General features: G+C 35.3%; 1 protein-coding gene across 4 annotated transcripts in view; it reads right to left on the bottom strand.

Annotated features, from left to right (window-relative positions):
• LOC106461498 (catenin delta-2-like) overlaps window positions 1–8,649 on the bottom strand; it is a 129,027-nt gene extending 120,378 nt beyond the window's left edge. For all 4 annotated transcript variants that reach the window (XM_013921319.2, XM_022388472.1, XM_022388473.1 and 1 more), the window contains exon 1: window positions 7,671–8,649. The gene's annotated coding sequence lies outside the window, so the exon portion shown is untranslated. The remainder of the gene's footprint in view (window positions 1–7,670) is intronic.
• Window positions 8,650–9,317: the final 668 nt, after the last annotated feature.

The raw sequence follows: 9,317 nt of genomic DNA, 5'->3' as shown, positions 1-9,317 counted from the left end.
CTCTCTATCTATCTAAGTGTTAGGAGGAATAAAACATTCACAACGATTTTGTTCTCTCTATCTATCTAAGTGTTAGGGGGAATAAAACATTCACAACGATTTTGTTCTATCTATCTAAGTGTTAGGAGGAATAAAACATTCACAACGATTTTGTTCTCTCTATCTATCTAAGTGTTAGGGGGAATAATGTGTTCAAAAAAAGGCTTCTAATGGGTGGACAATGCACAGCTAGCATGTAGCTGAGCAATATTCGTTACTTGACCTCCAGACTGGTAAATAAACGTGCACTTGATTATCAGGCATGCAAAAACTAGTTCTTCACATATATATACCCACACGACACACTACTTCAAAAGCTCCCCATTATATATTACCCACTTAGAAAATGCATCGAAAGGGTCAGGACTCAGCTCACTGCTATAGATTACCCTAGCGACCGTTGTGCACGCTATTGTTTCTGACAACCAATCCCTTATTCATTTTGCACGGTCTCTCCGAGGTTGCTTCCACTAAACGCGACAGCGGAGTATAATATGAAGGTAGACTTCCATTGTTCTCGCTAAACACCCACCCAATACCAACTGTTGTCATCGGGGCAAGCACGTAGGCCTGCAGTAACTGTAAACCACCCACCAGGAGGATAACCGTGCAGTTTTAAAACTAATTTTCAAGCATGGAGAGCGGGGTAAAAAACGAGGGAGTTGTGGCGATCAATAATACTTTGATGGAAATGTAAGCACAAAAACTTAAAGCACTGGGCGTACACACACATGCATGTAAATATGTATTACAAAGAATATCCAAAAGCATAATTTAAAATGTTTCACAGTTTGAACGCATAACTTAAAAATTATTTTACATAATATTGACAGAGAAATGTTACTAATCATCAGAACGCACAACTTCAGACTATCGTCTTATGCGTGCAGGTTTTCCTACCTCTTCAAAAATACAGAATTAAAACACATTACGTATATACACGTTATGTAACGTACGTATTTTTCAAGACAAAGATAATTATTGGTGGCCATGATAACAGTCTATTATTTCTTGGCCATGCTACTGTGCCCTGCGCATAATTAACAGGAGAGTGAGTCCTCATGACGCAACAGTTGGTTCGCAACGTAGATGTTTATCTCCCGTTGCTCAATTAGACTGGGTTTTTGTTTTGTTTATTCTCCTTTTTTTTGGGGGGGGGGATTGTTCAAGGCTGTAACATCGCGTGTATTCAGGATCATGTTGAACAGCGTCTAAGAAGAGTTTATTCTGCACTACGTTTGTGTTACCTATAAAAAGACAGAGTAAGTTAAGTAAATAAATAAATAAACTTCTCTAGGAACTTATCAACATTTTAAACATTTAAAAAACCTACGCTGTAAATTTGGGTTATGTTTATATTGTGAAGTAAAATTTAAAATATAACAGTGTAGATCCGAGGTTCTCAACCAACTGTTTGGCCATTCTATAGGAGCTAGCAATGATAAACATCATATTACCGTATTAAACTAAAACGCCCCCCAGTGGCTCAGCTGCATGTCTGCGGACTCGGAACGCTAACAACCGGGTTTCGATACTTCGGGTTGGCACAGCACAGATGGCCCTTTGTGCAGTTTTGCGTCTAACTACAAACAAACAATTAAACTAAAAAGAAACGATATGTCCGTGAAAAGCATGTCTACTTGAAAATTGCATTATACACTTTTATACACTGAAGACCAGCTTTCGCAACAGACGTTTCTCAGTATGGAGGATTCTGTGAAACTGTAGTTGGTTCGTAAGGGAATCCAAAATGAAAAAAAAAGTGGATGAGAACCAATGATGTGAATGAAATTGACAAATATTTTACTTACAATATATATTACAAATGTAAAAGGGGTAGTAGGAGCTAAGGGGTGGGGAACGTTTCTTGTTGAAGAACTCATTAAAGTAAACTTACTCTTCTACTCTTTGTAAAAAGCGTTGCAGTCATCTCCATGTTGAATTATCCTGAATTTGCACTCGGATTAATGGTGAGACTAGATCTATATATAATTTGGCCGTTTGAAACCGAACCGGGTAACATTCTAAAAATTTGACTTCTAGTGGTAATTATAATAAAAATTATATTCCTAATCTACCTCATTCAATGCAGTGTCCACATTGTAGTTACGTCACGGTATTTATACGTAAATAGAATATTTTCGTCCACTGTAATAAGTTAATAATATACATTAGTTTTCACAGCATTAGTTGGGCGTTCATTCCCAACCGGTAGTACGTATATCCCCAAGGAACCCAAAATTCTTAGAAGAGGCACGTGAGCTACTGCTTATAATAATGAGGTTAAAAAAAGATAATTAAGCAATTGAATAAGAATAAAATTTTCTACTGGTAAAAGAAAGGAGCTTAGTTGGCGACGCTGCCAGCCTCTGCGATTGGTTGGTTCAAAGTCTTTCGTCAACCATAATCGAAGATTTGTTTCTTGTAGTTGCATCCTGTTCGAGACAAATTTTGACTGTGATGTTTGCTGTTTGAAAATTAAAAATCTCTTGGTGGATCCGTTCATAATGATAACAACACGTAAAAACAGAGACAATAATGACGTGGATAGACGTGTGACGATGTTACATGATAATATCAGTGCTGTTAGGCCTACCACCACGGGTATTGAAACCCGGATTCTAGCGTTGAAAGTCCGCAGACATACCGGTGTGCCACTGGGGGGCCCTAACAGACGTAATCCAGATGTAGTGGCTCGAATGGACAAGATTTGATGTTGATAGAAAAAAAATATCTTTTTTTATTTGTCCTTCTCTATACTGTCAATTATTTGGATACAATTCAAATATAGAAGGAACTCGAAATCCCAGTTTTGGTTGTACACGACACATAACTAACATGTTTAATAATGGTTGGAGACGGCTTGAATGGGTAATGTCACGTGGCGTTGCCATTCGAGATCTGAAAGCTGCCAGCAGCGTGGAGTGCGAGTTTAGTAGTTTACAGATTCATTGCATTCTTAACGTACCACCAAAGCACGAGAGCTGCATTCTATTGTAATTCAAACTGTGCCAGTCCACTGCACGCCCCATACATACGTGTACAAAACAATTCATTGTTCCAAAACCTCAAAGATCAACGGGTTAGAGAGTATCTAGCACAGTTTCAGAAACCTTCCTGACTTAACATACATTAGCGCCAAAACACACACCCAACAAGAGCAAAAAGAAAAAATAGCTTTTCTGCTTTGAAAGCAAATAACTCGTACTGTTAAAGTAGTGCAGAGACTTAAGTTTTAAAGTTAAATCAAACACGGAATACTGCCGTAAGTCCTAAAGTGCAGAACTCACTAAATCACGTTTGTATAAAATCACAATTAGACCTAGAACATTCTAGTCATTAGCAGGATAGAATAACCATATTAAATGCACTATATCTTTCAGACTTACTAAATAGTCTAAGATTATTACTTTGTAACGTCTGATGTGTTATGTCCAATGTTGACGAGAAAAGGTCGTCATGTGATTAAGGACGATACCCGCAATAAATATTAAATTGATAATGAATAATATGGGAAATTAATATTGCCTCATAGTTCTCTATCCTAGCTAAGTTTGAGAGAAATTAACACTGTTTAATAGGTCTTTCATAACGAAGTTTGAAATGAAATTAACACTGTTTAATAGGTCTTTCATAACGAAGTTTCAAGGGAAATTAACACTGTTTAATAGGTCTTTCATAACGAAGTTTGAAATGAAATTAACACTGTTTAATAGGTCTTTCATAACGAAGTTTCAAGAAATTAACACTGTTTAATAGGTCTTTCATAACGAAGTTTCAAGGGAAATTAACACTGTTTAATAGGTCTTTCATAACGAAGTTTCAAGGGAAATTAACACTGTTTAATAGGTCTTTCATAACGAAGTTTCAAGTGAACTTAACACAGTCCCATAGATCTCTGTAATAACTAACTTTGAGATGAAACCATTAAATTTATAAAAACCAGAATGACACTCGTGTTAGTCTCTACAAATTGCTTTGATGCCAAAGGATCCTGGTGATAAGCATTGACTAATTTATTGCGTTAGTGCCAAGTTAGGTATTCTAGTTATTTCAAGGCTTGCGAATTTGGCATGAAAAACGTCGGATGTGGCCTTTAGAATCACTGTACGGTATTCATCCGCACGTACTCAACCAAACATTTGCTTCTGCAAAAGTTTTTAATTTTATAATTTGTTGCTTTTAAGTATACGGTGACGCGATGCGTTCAACTGTATCAGCATACTGCATAAATTCTCCAGTTTCCAGCTTCAACATGTCAATCATAAATTCCCCAGTTTCCAGCTTCAACATGTCAATCTAGTTGTACATAATACAAGTGTGGTACGTTAATAAATATTTGAAAAAAAATCTTTTATAAACCATCCAAAGTTCAAGTGTTGACTTCATATTCCCGAGGAAATGTTCATCAAAAGAAAGTTTATGCGGTATAGTTGTCCAAAGAACTTATTGAAGAAATATTTATAGACGCAATGTCCTACTAATACTAGTACTATTTTCCCAGTTACTACTTATCTTTATTCATTAGGGAAGAATTCACGAATTTGTTAACTTTGCACTTTTTTCATCACGAGTTTTTGTTTTTTTTTATCTTTCTCTCTTTAAAAAAATGGTCAATTTCTGTTTAGAACAAAAACACCTGAGAACTGATTTTATTTTCCCCATTTTTTATTGCAAAAACTACGTACTTAGTTTCTCAAGTTCGTAACTTTTTAAAGTAGTTTTCGAATTATCTGTAAAACTTCTCAAGCCGCTATATACATAGCTTTAATTTGACTAATTCCCAGATTCTTTATTTTAAATAAATGTATTTAAACGCCAAAATGAAAAAAGAAAACAGTCTTCCAATTGCCTATGAAATTATGTATGTTAATAAACTGATAATTTTTATACAAGATAAACATAAATAGAACTGATAATTTTTATACAGTTTAAACATAAATAAACTGATAATTTTTATACAAGATAAACGCACAGGAAACATGATTTTTAACAGTGTAAGCACACAAAGAACTATAACAGTCCTTGTTTCTGTTTTATTACTCAGATATTTTGTTCTTTAATTTCTGGTGCAACTCCCTTGATGTAACGTTAGAGACGTGCCGAGCTCAAAGTTCAACTTAAGTTTTCATTCTCTGCCTAAAATAATGGCAAGCTTACTTGGATTTCATCTATTATATATGATGGTGCACGCATGCGTGTAATAGTACACGTACTTTTTAATTCTCACAGTCTTCAAATTAGTGCGCTTACAACATTTTCTTATGTTACATCCAAGAGCCAAAACTTCTATTCTCCTCGGTGCAACTACTATAAAGACAAACACAAAAGCGTGGTCAAAATTCATTATTTAATCAATATTATTGAGTGATGACGTATGCTGAACAGGGTTACTTAACTTACTACTAGCTGCAGATCATGACGTATTCCTGCTAAGTTGATCCAACGTTTCTCACATAAAATAAGCTATGTGTAATAGGCAAATACGTGTAAAAACTCAAGAGGAGTATGCAACTACACGTGAGACGAAAAAGTTTGGTAAAGATTTAACTTTAAAGCTAGTATTAAGACTAATGATGTCGGTTAAATTTATGTTTCGGTGTAAAGTTCGCAGTCCAGACGTAGTTAAATCTAAAAATAATTAAAATAAGAATTTGTGCGCCTAATAAAAACAACTACAACAATAAAAGCAGTTCAGGCATGAAGGTAAATATCTGAGAGCACAGACACACGAAGAAAAACTACAGTGTAGGCTCGTTTCATTCACGGAAAACACTTTTGGTAGTAGTGAGTAAAATTATGTTACCAGTACATTGCAAAACCAAATGCTGCTTCGGTCTTACCCAGAGCATACCAGTCTATCTCTCTCAATACGTAATTGCAACTTCTTTAATGTTTAAGATCCAATATATAGTCATGGTACGAGTTTATTTAAATTAACAGGATAAACATTCATATTTTGTCGTTGTTTGTTTTCATATCCTCTCCCTAAGATATTTTCCCGAAATACTGAGATAAATTTGAATCCTAGAATTACATGGCCTCATCGACATTTTTAAAAACACATGTTTTTTTCCAAGCTATTTATGCACAAAACAGCCTTATGAGTCCATGACTTCGTTGAGCATTCCTAACAAATAAATCGCGCACAAAATTAATGAAAGATCGTACAATTAACTTCCACTGATCATTGCTGGGAGATCCGTACATATTTTACAAAGAAAATGGACGATTTCACCCAAATTCTTTGGTCTGTTTCTTTACATTGAATGTTGGAACAGGTAAAACATGTTAAACCAATATGAACAGTACAAAAACAGGTCGGTAATTTGATGGTTAAATAAAGATGGGTGTAATTTATGTACGTATTGGCGCGTGAGATATTATAATGTAACGTATGAATATATTGAATAAGTAGAGTTGTTTAAACATTTGTTTAACAAGTACAAGCTTGGAATGGTCTATTCTTTCATTGGGCTGTGTGTCTGTGAGTCAGCCTAGTTTCGGAGAATTCCACTCCTCATCAGTGACCCTGGACACTACCACTAACTAATACGAAGAATTAAATTGTGGCGGATTGCTACAAGTTCTTCAAATACCTATAGAATGATAGGTTTCTTTCTTGTAAGTGTAAAAACACATAAATACACCAGTTTGGTATGAATATATGTTACACACAATGAAGAAATCAAACGCTCCATAATAGCTACTAGTCATTCACATATTTAAAACGATGTTCTAAATGAAGAGCATAATATTTTGTCTCTACAACAGTTAAACAGCATATAGAACTGAAGTAAACACCCTTTTCACTCTATTTCTTTCTGTACTTCATATACGTATAAACATGTCATGTTTTACTGTACTGTAGTAGTCAACATGATTCATTCCCTAGCTAGTGGTATTACATAAACACGCCATGTTTTACTGTACTATCGTTGTCAATGTGATTCATTCCCTACGTTAATGACACTAGTAGTAGTACTCATAAAAACTGTATGTTTCGAGAGTTCGCCAACATGACTCTCTAACCTTCTTCTTTCTGCATTAAAGATTAATAACACCAGGTCCAATTAGATGATTAAAAAAATCAGAGTTTAAGCATCACATTTACTATACATAAAATTTTATTATGTTATTGAATTTCAGTTTTTACTTAATTAAATAATTCAAGAATACTGAAAAGTGACTGATATTGATAAGACATTAAACCCGTCCGATTCGATAACAATAAAGACATAAGTTACACTACTTAATGGGTGCCAGGATGTATTATTATTATATATAGAAGTCTACATGCGTGTCTAAACCAGTGATTCTCAAATTTATTCTACTGCGAACCACTAAATGGGCCAGATGGCGCTGCTTTTGATGAGACTCGCATTTTACTTTTTGAGATTCAGACAGCGAGCCACCAAGTAGTCTGCAGAACACACTTTGAGAACCGTTGGTCTAAACCAATCATATTTATAGTAATACAGTGACATGTTGATATACCTTATGCATGTATATTGTAAATTTTGACTCCTTATTACAGGTTTTCATAGTACGCGTCACTTAAATTAGACATATAGACAGACTTAAGAAACACTTATACGAAATGGCGTAATGAATAAAAACGCAATACTTACCAGCCATGATAAGTTTTTCGTAATGTTTCCCAAATATTAAGTTCAATGGTTCCAGTTTGATACCAGTATTAAAATATAACAAGTTCGCGCGTTATAGTCAATTAAAAATGACCATCGACTGGCTACTGTGATTAAGCAAAAATCTTGATGTTTAAAATTAATTAGCAACTCCAAACACACAGGTTAACGTAGCTAACAGGTAACTTCTGCAGACACAGGACGAGTCTGAGGTGAGTGACCGGCCATTCAAAGAGCTCGTGCTGAGGAAGGTGACAACATGACTTGGAAACCAAACCACACGTACATCGGGCATACCGGTTAAGCCGGTTTTTTTTTTTTTACTCGATCAGCAAACTGTTCGTTTTCTACCTTGCAGAGCTAACCCACCTTTTTTGTCAGTGGTGTGTTCATGCCCTGTCTGTTCACTAGTCTGTTAAACAGGCGAATTTCCTTGCTTGTGTTTAATTAAGTGAGATTTTTACAGTTACGATTAATAGTTCCGAAGCGATCATCCTTTGATAAAACTGAGCCGACACAATGTAATCGTAAATTTACACTATCTGTCACAGCTTTTGAGACGACGATCCAGAACAAACTGGTTTCGTAGCGTTTTATCTCAGCAAACTCTTGATATCGGACGTTAATATATTTCAATTCAAGCTAGTATATTTTCACAAACTTATCTAATAATCTCGAAGTCTCGGAAATGGGAAGTAAGAAGCGGTACAAGTCAACGATAACTTCTCCAGCGGTTAGCAGCACACGTTTCACGTTAAAATAGGGAAGACACCTTAGGAGCTTAACAGTTAATACATTACGTACTTCACAAGAAGCAAACACAACTCCACAATCTTGCGTTTTTTTGTTTTTTTTACAATCCGAGAGGACAGCATCAAACCTCAACAAGTCAGTTTCAGAAGGCAACAAGCTCTCTTTCCAACACAACTAACAACTAAACAGCTCTCTTACTCAATGTCTCCTCGCGCTTACTGGCGCCCGAACTATTGGTTTCCCGTACGCATGCTTATTGTAACAAGCCTTGAGGCTCTGGAATGCTAGACATTGACAGCGACACTGATGTCATAAAAGCCTAACGAAAAAATATATAGCTTAATAAAAAAAAGAATTCGAGTTAATACTGTTGTTTAACAATAGAGAATACTTTCATAAATATGTTCCTCTTTGTTTTCTTTTTATATATATATATATAAATTAATTTCTAAAGGAGTTTCAAGGTTTTGTTTATGGCTGGGATTCTTTTACAGTAGGTGTCTGTGACTTGATAGCGATAAATGTCAACAATAAATGGTTAGCGCACAACCCACCTGTTTCAAAACAATATATTCAAAACAGTTCAAACGTATGTACAAAACCTCGTTACACTAATGTCTGTCACAGTTGTATCTTTAATTTTCTTTTTATCAAAAGTCCACACAGGGTGATTCGGTTACTTTAGAATCCGCCCTCCAGTGTCTGCGGAATTACAACACTAGAAACCAGATTTCGATACCTGTGGTGGGCAGAGCACAGACAGCCCATTGTGTAGCTTTGTGCTTAACTACAAACAAATTTTAGAACACAATTGACAAGACTAATTATTATTTTTTCTACTCTGTTTCTTACTGCACAATGTGCGATAAATTTACC

This window comes from Limulus polyphemus, unplaced genomic scaffold, assembly GCF_000517525.1.
Source record: "Limulus polyphemus unplaced genomic scaffold, Limulus_polyphemus-2.1.2 Scaffold972, whole genome shotgun sequence".
Classification (NCBI taxonomy): Eukaryota; Metazoa; Arthropoda; class Merostomata; order Xiphosura; family Limulidae; genus Limulus; species Limulus polyphemus.
The sequence above is the reverse complement of the archived record's forward strand: the minus strand, read 5'-3'. Positions and strand labels throughout refer to the sequence as shown.